General features: G+C 40.7%; 1 pseudogene; it reads left to right on the plus strand.

Moving 5' to 3' along the window:
• The first annotated feature begins 2,003 nt into the window (after nt 1-2,003).
• Nucleotides 2,004-10,004, plus strand: LOC101711075 (sodium/hydrogen exchanger 6 pseudogene; annotated as a pseudogene).
• The last annotated feature ends 3,781 nt before the right edge of the window (nt 10,005-13,785 follow it).

The following is a 13,785-nucleotide window of genomic DNA, read 5'->3' on the forward strand; positions in this document are numbered from 1 at the left end:
CGAGTACCACTCACGGCAGCCTGACAATTGTACTCAGCTCTTCCTTCAGAGGCTTAGCTCTTTTCTCAAGATGATATATTTGCCAGACCTGGGATGTAGGCAGTGTGATGATCGAGGAATGGCCCTGCTTCTTTTTCTAAACACCCTTGATACTGGAATTCATCTGCTGTGCTGCTGCTTCAAGTTACCTTCCCATGTATGGGTCTTGGGTCCCCCATGTTTCCAGATAGCCACATTTCTTGGTGTATATCTTCCAGTTGTCTCCTGAGCACTGCTGCCTCTAGTCAGGCAAGATGATCTCCCTTCTCTAAGGAACTCTTAAGGGCTGGGGCTATTGCTCAGTAGTAGAGCAGTTGCTTACCATGCACAAGGGCCTGGGTTCAATCCCCAGCACTTAAAAGAAAAAAGAAAACTAAAGAGTAAATAAACAATTCAATTAAAGATAGACAAAGCATGAAGAAGCATTTAATAAAAGAAGATATGCATAAGGCAAAAAAGCACACAAGGACATGTTCAAAATTATTAGTCATTTAGGAAATGCAAAAAAACACAATGAATTATACTGCATACATTGCAGAAGGGCTAAAGCAAACAAGGAAGGAAGGGAGGAAGGAAGGAAGGAAAAATGAATGAACAAAAGAAAGAGAAAGAAAGAAGAAAGAAAGAGAAAGCAAGCAAATGCTAATGAGTATGTAGAGAAATTGAACATTGCTAGTGGAAATGTAAAATTGTACAGGCACTCTGGAAAATAGTTTTATATGTACATATACCAGCTCCCACAACGAATGCAAACATTATGTACTACAAATATGTACTAATAAAAATACAAAACATACAAGAACCATCAATTGCCAGTCATTTGTTTCAGAGAAACAAGATTTGTGTTTACAGAAAAACCTGCACATGAATGCTTAGAACAGCTTTATTCATAATAGCCTCAAACTAGGAACAACCCAGCCATCTTTCAACAAACAAATTGATTAAAGAAATGAGGTATATTTAATTTACGGAATACTGCTCAGCACTAAGAAAGAAGGATGAGCTGTTAAAACAAATAACAATCCGAATGAATCTGTAGAGAAATATGTTAAGTACAAAAACCAGTCCCAAAGGTTACATAATATATAATTCCACTTGAATAACACTCACAGGCAAAGAAAGGGTTACTGTATTGGCTAGAATAACGTGTCCAGATTATCAGGTGTACATTGGGTTGCTGATATGCATGAAGGCAAGGAAGAACATACGGGAGATTCTCTACAGCGTTTCTTAGTACAGCCAGTACTTGCCACCCATGGTAGTTATGTTCTATAAAATAGCTACAAACACTGATCAAACCAATGCTCCTAGGGGGTACATGTATATATTTTAAATATGTACAAACATATCTGGTGTAAATTACAACTTTAAATCCTGAGAGCAAGTCACCCTCTTATCTATCTTGTTGATTTGGCAGAAGTGAAAATTCTGTAACTGCCTCAAAACAAAAAAAGTTTGATTTTTTTTTCAGTTAGAGAAAGGTTCAAAAGTGTTAAATGATTTCTCTGAGGCCACCCTACTGGTTGTCAGAATTGGGATTAAAATCCCACCCACTGACCCCACAGCCGGACCTTCTTGTACTTTCCTGCCCTGCCCCCTACTGGCTCCATCCTCTGGTCACATCTGCATGAGAGCTGGAGGAACAGGCTGCTTGCTTGTTGGTACCTCAACTAGAAACAAACCAGCAGGGGAGCCACCTTTCTCTCTGCCCCATGCATCACCTCCAACGGCCACAAAAGTCTGCATTTCACACTAGCCAGCCAGATCCCATGATGGAGTAGGCCAATTCCTGCAATAAATTTCTTGATATGTATCTCCTACTGGTTTTGCTTCTGTGGTTGACGCTTCACTGATACACCAGGCTAAAGAGAACAAGGGCTGCAGATAGGATCAAGCTCCATCATTGGCTGTAGCTAACTTTCAGATGCATTGCCCTGCATTATCCAGACAGGGCCACTGAGGTCATGGTGTCCTTCAGCATGGAGGAAGAAGACAGAAAAGCCTGCCAGGATGATGCAGTGTTGGAAAGACCAACCCACCATCGGGAGGTTGAAAGGTACAAAAATAAGTCAGTGGAGGACCAGAAAAAGGAAGAGCTACAGGCAAATGCTGCCACCCTTTAGAAGCCAAACTCTTCCCCAGATCTGCTCAGGTCTACATTTTTGTCCGGTCAAACCAATTTTGAACTGTAACCTTCAGAACTATAAGATGATCAATTTGTGTTGTTTATGCCACTAAGTTTGTGGTAGCAGTTTGTTTCAGTAGCAATGGGAAATAAATATATCAAATCTATAGAAATTTCCCTAAAATTTTCACAGAATAAAAAGTGAAAATACATAAATCTAGTTTATAATACATATAGAATATATGTACTTAAGTATATGTCCATTTTGTTTCTAAAATATGTAAATTTTAATTAAATCACTATAGCATTGAGTTAATTTGTGCTTTATAAAAGAAATTCAGAAAAAAAATGACCACTGGGATTAACCTTTGTGTACAAGAAGGCTGACATTGAGGTTTCTGCCGAGTGCACAATAGCAGATGTAAGATTCAAGGCAGAGCCACTATGAAGCATTTATAAAGAAAATGTTCCAAGAGTTGGTTTTGTGATCCTTGAATGCCTTATTAAAATAAAAAAGCTAGAAGGGACAGGAAAGTGTGGGGAGGAAATGAAATTTTTGTGAGATATTTGGAAGACACTGTGTGTTTTAGGGCTGAGCTGTAAGCCCCTCCGAGCTCTATCCCAGGGGCGAGAGGACAGACCCCCATCTCACAGGTGAGGAGCTGAGGGTTACTGGGACAGCTTCAAATGTTATTCTTGCAGACGGGGAAAGGTGATTTCTGCCTGAGCCCACAGAGACACTTTCCTCGGTGGCAAACTCAGGATTGGGGCTCCCAAAGCTTGGCATTTCCTGGAGACAGTTAGAAGGCCACCTTGGGCCCAGTCCAAGCTGCACCTAGAGAGGGAGAGGCACCTGAACTGCAAGGTCCACAGACAACATCTCAAGCAGCCATCTGAACAGAAGTTGCACCTCCCTAGGACATGGGACAGGATCTATAGAGAACAAGTGGCTCTAAATATCTGCTGATGCAAAGGAAAGGGAGCCAAATTATGATGATGTCCTGTTTTTATAAGATCTGGACCCACCTCTTCCTGGCTCATCTTTTGGGAACAGAGACTGCCAGGGTTGGGAGAAGAAGGAGAAAAACAAGAGGGACTTTGAGTAACCCAAGTGCATGTCCTTGCTCCGCTGCCAGCTTTAAGCAGATCTGTGCTGGGGAGTTGAGGTTTAACACATACTATTTCTATTAATGCCTTCAGTTGGACCTTCTATTTGTTGACCTGATACTCTGTGACACTTATAACTGTTCTCTATCTCAGAATTAGCAAAAAAAAAGTCATAGGGCTCACCAAATTTTTATTCACGGAAATAAGAATAACTTCCTCCTATTGAACACTTTTTTAAAGAGACAACAGATCTGGGCATGACACGTGCCTGTAATCCCAGCACTCCTGGAGGCTGAGGAAGAAGATCTCAGGTGAGGACAACCCCCGGGCAGGTACACCAGCTGCCAGTTTGGCCCTGTGGTCAGACGCAGGTAGCTGCGCCCTGCTCCTTCCGACATGCCCCGCCCCCTTGCATCCGGGAGACCCTGAGGACACCCCCCCCCCGCCCCCGCGGGCCCACAGGCCGCCTGCTTGGCTGCAACAGCCCCACCCCCACCCACCCCAGCCCTGGGCCTCTGGCCTCTTGGCTGTGCAGCTACCCCGATTCCACACTACAGAGGCACAGGGGGACATAGAGACCATTGTCCTGAGTTGCTGAGGTGAACAGCAGAAAGAAGGCCTCTTTCAGGCTCCCTGATGAAAACTGAAGCCCACTGGAAAGGTGAAGAGAACCTCTGCAATCTAGGCACACTAGACCACCGTACTTGGTTAGTTGGAGGGATCATCACCTCCCATTTGATTCTGGACTCTTTTCAGTGGAAAGACAGCCGGAACCTGTAGTGGAACCTGTAGTAGAACCTTACGGAGTTCTGCCCTTTGGGAGGGCAGGGAGCTCAATTTGGGACTTGCAGCCGGAAGTCTGTCTGAATCTCAGGGGTCTGTAACTGGCTTACTGAGACTCATTGACTTATAACTGACAGTACCAAAAACAAAAAAAATGAAAAGACATTTAAGCAAGTCACAAACCCGGGCTTCCACCCCACAAAAGGCAATTTCTGGGGAAAACGAGGTGGAAAAGTCTGATAATCAACCATCTGGATACCCTGAACTGATAGCACTGGAAGTAACAAAACAGAAGAATGAGGCTCTAGAAAAATTCAAAGCAGAAATAATCTCCCAGATAACTACAGAGATGGTGAGCAGAGTGAAAGACATGATTAGAGGCTCTAGAAAAGAAGATCTTAAATTGAAGTCAGCCTGGGCAATTTAGTGACTTAACAAGATCCTGTCTTAAAAATAAGAAACAAAAAAGAATGTGGTATTTATACACAATAGAGTACTACTCTGGCATAAAGAAGGATAATTTGAGTCATTTGTGGGATAAATGAATGGACCTTGAAACCATAATGTTAAATGAAATAGATCAGAGACAAAAGCTTAAATATTGCATAGTTTCTCTTATATAAGACACTCAATATATAAGTAATTTTTAAACAAAACAAAAGATAGAGAATAGGAAACAGGGAGATAGATATTTTGCAAATGGGAAGGGAGCCAAAGGATGGAAGGAGGGGAGAGGAAAGGATGGAAGGGGAAGTAAAAAGAATGAAGATGTGTTATGTACATGCGAAAACTCCCACACGGAATGTAATCATGTATTCCAAACATGTACTAATAAAAATTTTTTTTAAAGACTTGGGGATGTAGTTCATTGTAAAGGCCCTGATTTAATCCCTAATGTCACAAAAAAGAGGCAATAAGAAAATTGGTAAATAAGTACACAGAGTGTTTGGGTTACACCAGCACACCAGTTCAATTTATTAAAGGGACTATGCATTCCTCACAGCACTTTTCAGTCAGACTGGAAAGCCAGTACTAACACCTTTTCCCCTTGACTCCCTGTTTCTGCTACCACACACAACTTGAACACAGAATTGTCAAGTTCCCCTTCCTTATATGCACCCATGCAGGATCTAATGTGTTCTTCTTTTACCTTATTTTTATATCTCTGTTTCTTCCTTTCCATTTCTCCTACCCTTGTTGCTATTATAGGTCCAGATTGCCCCAACTCTTGTTACTATAATAGTTTTTCACTGGTGTTATTGCTTATGTCTTAGGACCATGCCCCAATTCAATCTATTTCACATTAAAACCAAATCTTTATGAAATTATGTTACCTCCCATGATTATTTACCTGACAGTCAAAACCTTCTGGAATCTGACTACTTTCTTCCCAACTCTATTCTCACTTTTTCCAAATCCAACGTGTTTGTTCCAGATGAATACAAGGTATACATCTGGATTTTTCCTTCTGCTTGGATGATTCCCTTGATTCTGGCTATGGTGCGGTTTTGTAAAATCTCATCCCTCCTTTAAGGTCCAAATCCAATGCCCCATCCTCGGGAAGCCTTTCCTAACCACCTCAGCTAGAATGTGTAAGCTGCGGTGTGAGCGAGGCAGATTCTGGCTCTAGTCAGTATAATCTTCGTAACTAATCAACTAATAACTGGAAGAGACAAAACATTCACAGGGTCCTATCAATACCGATTTGATCACACAGTGAAATCTACACATCTGAACCAAGGATGAGTTAACAACAAGGACGCGATTCATATAAAGAAACAAGATCTCCATTATAAATCAGAGCTTCCCAAGAAGATATGAGGGACACAGGAAATGTGTTAACAAGAAAGATACCTTAGTGGTGGTATAGAGTTCCCTGGGTTTTCACAGAGTAGATGAAGGACCCATCTTTATAGGCAGTGTCCAATTAGAGGGCAGAAACCCCACAGCAGCCTTCTATAACCTGACTCTATTTTCTTCCCAACTCTATTCCTACTTTTTCTATAAAAAAAGAACGTTTAAAAAGTTAACTACCATAGAAGTTTGACTGTGAAGGGAGAACCCTAGGACTGAGAACAAACTTGGAAGAGTTGCTTCCTCCTTTCTAAGTTGGGGTCCAGGCTCATTGGGAAGTCGGCTGAACAGGTTCCCTGGGTTATCCAAGCTGAAGCTGACCTATAGCAGGTCTGAGCAGAGACTGGAAAGCTGGGCATTTCCGCTGGAGCCAGCAACCGGGGAACACCTTTCTGGGGTGTGGTAGGCAGAGGCTGACAAAGTGGGAACCTTAGGAACTGGAAATTAGTGGGGAATCTGTCCTTCAAAGTTTTAGGGAAAGCCAATCTACAAGGGGCGCCACACTTGAGAAGGTTGTGTAAAGCCATCTAAGAAGAGATCTCCACAGGGGTGGTGATGTGTTCTGGCCACCTTATGCCCCCCTGCCACACCTCCTGCAGAAGGCTGGCTGGTCCACCAAAGGAGCCCTGGGGAGGAGAGCGGTGGGGGAATGTGAAAGAGGAGCCTCTTCCTCCTGCAATGTTCCTGCAGCTCCCTCTACTGACAACGCTTAGTACAGTGCCAGCTACAAGGAAGACGCGCTTATAAAGTCCAGCTCTAGGGTAAATTTACAGCCAAGCAATGAAGGGTGGATTTGGAGGCGACAGGTAATAAACTGACGTCTGGAACATTGCTATACCATTTTATTCCTATGTGCTTATTTTTCTATTCATCAAACAAAATAGATTTGTAAATCACTATGCTAGGATCCTAGATCCCAGGGTTTCTCCAGCATCACCATGATCATCAAAAAATTCCAAGGAAACCAAAAACATTTATTGAGATTAGCTCTAGGATAGGTGTCTCCCTGATGTAGGATAACATAATGAGAGTAATACTTTTTGTAAGCAGTACATAAGTACTGAATACTATTCTTATGCTGTGTACAAGGAAACTGAAGTTCAAGTACACACAGCTATTGAACCTGAGGTCATGTAAGCAAAATATCAGTGTTCTGTTCACTATCTCAGCCTGAATTTCTTATCAAGCGAGTAAATTTTTGTGATGTGCTAGGAAATTCCATATTCTAAGCTGAAAATGTTGTGTCTCCATTAAGGTCTGTTTTCTGAGGAATCCTGCTATTACATTTTAGATGACACGCTTTCTACGAATACTTTTGAAGTGCAGTGGAAGTCAAACTCCCCCCACCCTGTTTTTGAAGAACTAGGGATTGAACTCAGAGCCTCACACATGCTAGGCAGGTGCTCTACCACTGGGTTACATCTTTAGCCCTTGTAAAATACTTGCCGTCATTGTCCCTCAACCTCCCAGGTAGCTAGGATTGCGGGCATGTACCACCTCACACAGCAGAAGTTAAGTTTTTCTTAATGCAATTTGGCAGCTTTTTGCAAGCACAGGTCAACTGTACACACAGCTTAGCTTTCATGGAGCTCTGAGTGTTAGGAAGTGCTAAGTACCGTGCATGTTTGTCTGTTTGTTTTTGCTGCATAATTTTTGCTGCAACCCAGGTATTGTTATCTCATTTTCTAGATTGGAGAACTGAAGAGTGGAGAGGTTAAATAAGTTGACCAAAATTATCCCCCAAGTAGTGCTACTGGAATTTGTGTGCAAATAGACCTGGCTCTAGGGCTCAACTTCTCGGCCATGTCAGGAAGCCAGAGCCTGTCCACTTGCCCTTTGCTTCATCCTTGGGTATAATTTAGATTTTATGTTTTAAAAATATATAATTAAGCTAGCATATTTTTCATATGCTTTCAATTAATAAAAGAAATTACGCCTTTGAGATGATAAGAATCCTTTAGGAATGGTAAGCTGTCTTACAGGAAGTAGCTCATTTTTAACCCTTTCTGTTATCTGGGAAGGAGCCACTGATAGGGCAGCCTCTGATTCCAGGGGACACATACAGAAGATATGCAGGTGTCTGCCTTGAGCGGTTTGCCATTGTTCGGGATGAGGAGACAGCAGTTGATGTAGTATTTTTGGCAGACTTATTTTCCATTGCCTTGCTTCCTAGCTTCCTGTCTTGGGTCAGCTTCCATTGCCTTGCTCCTCATCCTGGCTCAGCTTACTAGAAGCATCACATTCCCAGGGCAGCTCTTCATGACCTTGAAGCAGTGAGTCTTCTCCTTCCTCCACTTTATGTTTAACAAAAATAGATCTCAGTGTGTGACACTCTGACTGCAACAGAGCTTACACAACTGCTGGAGGCAAAATCTCCTGAAATGTTTAATATGTATTTGCTGCACTTGGTATTCATAAAACTAATTATTTGTGAAAAGAAGAAAAAATACCAATTTTAAGAATTTAATATCCTATAACATTATTTTACTTAATTTTATTTTTGTTAAATGAAATTGTGTATATCTATGCCTGCTGAATCTGTGCTGTAGAACCATGGACATCTATTAGTTATACACTCTTCCTCGAGGATGCTTTTCATAGTGTTCTTCATTAGAGATTAAGGGTTAGCTGATCTTGACTGTTCTTGCCATATTCCACGAGCTTCAAGTTGATGTTGAACTCTACACACTTCCTTTTGGAGAAAGTGTCCTCAGTGATGCTTCTGCCATAGTGCTGTCGCCATAGTGCTGTCCTCCTAGCCTATCAGCCAGCTGGAGACAACAGTCCCACCTTTGATGTCACAGCCATGTTCAAGTCTATTGGGATCTTCCTTGGGATCTTCCTTGGGATCTTCAGTGGCTCTTTTGCAATGGGTGCTGCTACAGGAGTGGTGACGGCTTTGGTGACAAAATTCACCAAATTGTGGGAGTTCCAGTTGCTGGAGACCGGCTTGTTTTTCCTGATGTCCTGGAGCAGCTTCCTTTTGGCTGAAGCATGAGGCTTCACAGGTGTGGTGGCCGTTTTGTTTTGTGGCATCACACAAGCACACTATACATACCACAATTTATCCGCAGAGTCTCAGCATAGGACAAAACAGTTCTTTGAGCTTCTCAATTTCTTGGCAGAGAATTTCATCTTCTCCTACATGGGGCTCACACTCTTGACCTTCCAGAACCATGTCTTTAACACAACATTTGTATTAGGAGCATTTATTTCTATTTTCTTGGGAAGAGCTGCCAATATTTACCCCTTGTCTCTCTTACTTAATTTGGGTAGAAGGAGTAAGATTGGATCAAATTTTCAACATATGATGATGTTTGCTGGTCTTCGTGGTGCAATGGCATTTGCCTTGGCCATTTGAGATACTGCCACTTAAGCACAACAAATGATGTTCAGCACCACACTTCTAATTGTGTTTTTTACCATGTGGGTATTTGGTGGGGGCACCACTGCCGTGCTGTCATGCCTGCATATAAGGGTTAGTGTTGATTCAGACCAAGAACGTTTGGGTGTTCCTGAAAATGAAAGGAGAACTACTAAAGCAGAGAGTGCTTGGCTCTTCCGGATATGGTACAATTTCGATCATAACTACCTGAAGCCTCTGCAGACACACAGTGGGCCTCCCCTCACCACCATGCTCCCAGCCTGCTGCGGGCCCATTGCCAGGTGTCTAACCAATCCCCAGGCTTATGAAAACCAGGAGCAGTTGAAAGATGATGACTCCGATCTGATTCTGAACGATGGAGAGACCAGTTTGACATACAGGGATTCTACTGTGAACACCTAATCGGCACCATCTGGTGTCCCAAGGAGATTTATCGGCAACAGCTCCAAAGACATCTTGGATCGGGAGCTTGCATTTGGAGATCACAAACTGGTCATTCGAGGGACACACCTGGTTCTTCCTATGGATGATTCTGAACCTGCATTAAATTCATTAGATGATACGAGACACAGCCTAGCCTAAGCTTATTAGTACTTACTTAATGATTTGTATAATTTGCATATGTGATTGTGAAGAAATTTGTACTACCTAAAAAGTCCTAGTGCATGTCTCTGAATGTGTAAGCTATATAAATGCTATTTATATGGCATAGAAAGTATATAAATATCCTGTACAAGCCAGATTGTGAGCAAACTGTTCTTTTCAGTTTTGATGGCTGCTCTGTGTAGGCTGGATCTGTTTTAGACAGTTACTTTCACAGTGATGTTGTGTGTTCTGTTAGCTTTATGTCTCAGTTAAAGTATAAAAAGTGACAGATTTACTCTTTCTTGTATTTACCTGACACTCATCCAGAGTACCAAGTTCTTGTGATGTGAATTAATCTGTGTGTGCACATGTGTGCGCATGTGTGTATATATGTGTGTGCATGATGGGGGAGGGAGAGGGACAAGGGGGTGTTACTGCTGAGGGAACCCAGGGAGGAGAGGTTCTTTTGTTGGCAAACTTCTGTTGACTGCTGCTGTCTTTGTCCTGACCTTTCTCTTTCCCTTTTCTCAGGTGGCCCACTGTGGTGCAAGAAACGGATGGCATTTTGATCTTGCCCCATTCAGGTTGGGGAGTGAAGTGCAGGGGCCTTTTGCCCCCTTGCTATGAAAGAACAGATTCACTGACTACCATACATTGCTGTTCTGAAAGCAGGCTGCACATGACCTCCAGGACCTTAGTGCTTTGCTTCCAGGCCAAGACTGCAGGAGTCAAATCTGGCTGGCTTTGCCAAAGTACAGGTGTATGTAGTTCAGGACACTTGATTTACATTTGGAGGGGCTGGGGCAGGTGGAGAGGGCAAGAAAGAAGTAAAGAAGATGGTGATGTCAGGGGTGTCTCTTCCCAAATATGTAAATATACCCAATAAGTTTAAATAAGAAATCTAATTGCTGCTTAATTTTTGATCATGTACTTTATCTGTATAGCAAGCTTTGTTGTCCGAAGTTTTTTTTATCGATTTAAATTGCTGCCTTTGAACAGCCAGGCAGGAGCAAAATGTTAAATTTTTAAACTTACTTTGTCTAATTGTCATTTGTTAGTCGGTAGTAGATGTGAAAATTTAATTTATGAATCCATGATCATCCATACTACACCAAAGGCAGTCTCTGGAGCACTTATGGCAAGGTGGCCCCTTTGTGTGCACTGGGTATAGTTGTCTTCTTTATCATGTTATTTTCAATATTAAATACCTAAGCTGCCATATGAGTTTTTATCTTTACAGTTTTCAAGGAAGAGCACAGAAAAATTTCCCATTTCATATTCATAGTATGTAAGTGGCTTCTATTTTGTAATGCTGAAAATACTTAACAGTGCATTGAACACTTGGAAGGGAAATACTTTTTGGTGTTGATTCTGTTAATGACTCAGAAGAACAGTACACACCCTTGTGGATTTTTTTTCCTCAGGTCTGAGTAGCATTGCCTTAAATCTTACCCAATTAGAAAGTCACTTTATTTAATGTGATGTTCAAATTTTCCACCAAAAAATCCTTCCAAACAAAAGACATACTTCTTCTCCAAAAGTGTTCTGTGCTATCGCAAATACTCCTTGAGATTTTAAAGGAATTTCCATGTTGTACCCTTTAGTGGCAGCCTTGACTGTTGGCATAGCCATCTGTTATGTAGTGGTAGGCAACTTTCCTGCCATGCAGGACTCCCTCCTGTGAAGTGTATGTTTTATACAGTGTGTGCCTCTTCATGTGGCGAATAATTTCTTGTTAATGTATGTTTGAGGGGCTTTGAATGTCAGCATTATTTACCCACAGAGTTATTCAAGTTGTAAAAGGTTATACAATAATTTAACAACTACTTTTTTTATTCTGTCAGGTTACTGAGCTCACTTTACGAAAGTGGCTGTAAGTACTTAGCATGACAAATTCTGTAACTCATCTGTTTCAGCATGCATTAGGGAAACTGATAATGCTTGAGTCCACTAAATCTGCCTTCAGTACTTTATCAAAGAGGAACCAAGCCTGCTGTGCTTATATCAGCATCTCGAAGATTCTTTGGTCCTCCAATCAGTGTACACATCTCCACACAAAGAAGAGAAAACCATCTCTGCTCAGATACCTATCGGATGGAGACACCTGAGTGAACTTTGATGAAGTACAGTCTGAGTTACCATCATGCACGAGTAGAACTGCTCTTGGACCTGTCTTTCTGTCATTTGCAGAACCTACATGTTTGATTGACTTGAACGTTGCATCTTTTGAGGCTATTTTGTAAGGTCTCTTGGCATTTATCCTAGTTGTCTGTTTGGCAATGTGCTGTTGAAGTAAGAGACTTTTAATCTTTATGTATATTTTGTTTTCCCTTGAGATATTATAGTGGTTTCTTTTAGGAAAATCTGTCATTAAAATTATAGCCTTGCAAATAACCAATGACCATATTGAGTCACGGCTTATTCTAGTGAGAATAAATAAATAAATAAAAATAAAAATAAAAATAAACTCTTCCTGGGACTTTAGCTCCATGGCTAGATCTAGTATTTGTGCCCAGAGTTCCTGATGTAGGCTAAAGAGGTTTTCATGCTTTTGAAAGTAGTCACAATCACAATTACAAAAGTAATGTTGCATATTACTGCTATAATTAATGGAAATTCCTACTTTTCTCACTTTTGGGGATAAATTCCTCCTTTCTGTTCACATATCACACCACATGGGGGCGAACTTGTTTCTCATTTCCTCTCCTGCATTTCTGCAGCAGGAATTATTTTTCTATTCTTTAGAGCACATTATTTAAGATTGCAATTATTTTTCTTCCTTGAATGTTCTGTAGAACTGTCCGCCAAACCATCTGAACTTGGAATTTTCTTTGTAGAAAATTCTTTTGACTATTGATTGGAAAACTTAATTATGGAAAAATGTTTTCCTAGGAATTTGTCCTTATTTTCAAATTCATTGGGATATAGGAATGTTTATCCTATTGTCTGTTTTAATGACTGCAGTATCTATAACAAAGTTTTCTTTTTTATCTCCGATAGTAATTATTTGTACCTTTGTTTTGCAATCTCAATTAGGTAGATATTTATAATTTTTAATATTTTAGAAAACCAACTTTGGGACCTATTAATTCTCTATGGTTGTTGTTTTATTAATTTGTCTTCTGATATTTAATATTTCTTTCTCTTTAATTTATGTAAGCTTATTTTAATTTCTCACAAATGATAAAATTAATTTCAGTCTTCCTTCTTTGCTGATATATATGCATACAAGATTTTAAATCTCCTTTTTCAGTATTTCTACTTCAGCTAGATCACAGAAGTTTGCCAAAAACATATTTCTCATCATTCAGCTTAAAATATTTCCTAGTTTCTACTATGATTTTCCTTTTTCAGCCATGAATTATTTTGAAGAGAATTTTTTTATTTTGAAATATACAACAATTTTCATATTTTTACTTCTAATTTTTATTGTATTGTATTCAGGAAACATGTTTGCCTGATTTCAATCCATTAATATTTCTTTAGATTTGTTTCAAGGCCCTGTGTTTTGTAAATGTTTGTATATATTCATTGTGTGCTCAAAAATATTGGTGGATTGTTCAGTGTGTGTGTGTGTGTGTGTGTGTGTGTGTCTGTTTTAGGTAAAATTTTTCCTTTGTGCTATGTTAATCTGGTTTATTAATTGTGGCAGTTAGGGTGGAGTGTCATCTTGATTTGCTTTGGGATCTGCCCTGCAGATTGGTAGACTATGCTTGTGGGTATGTCAGGATGGGTCTTGAAGGTATGGCTTTTGGGTCTATATCTGGTTCTGTCCCCCTTTCTTTCAGGCACTGTATCCTGCTCTGCTTCTGGCTGCCATTAAAAGCATCCTTGCTCTGCCATGCCCTTCCCCAGTAGAAACTCCCTAACCATGGACTAAAACTATGAGCCAAATTAACCTCTCCTC

Source organism: Heterocephalus glaber, unplaced genomic scaffold (genome assembly GCF_053883595.1).
Source record: "Heterocephalus glaber isolate CG9 unplaced genomic scaffold, H.glaber_assembly_v1.0 deba00001550, whole genome shotgun sequence".
Taxonomy (NCBI): domain Eukaryota; kingdom Metazoa; phylum Chordata; class Mammalia; order Rodentia; family Bathyergidae; genus Heterocephalus; species Heterocephalus glaber.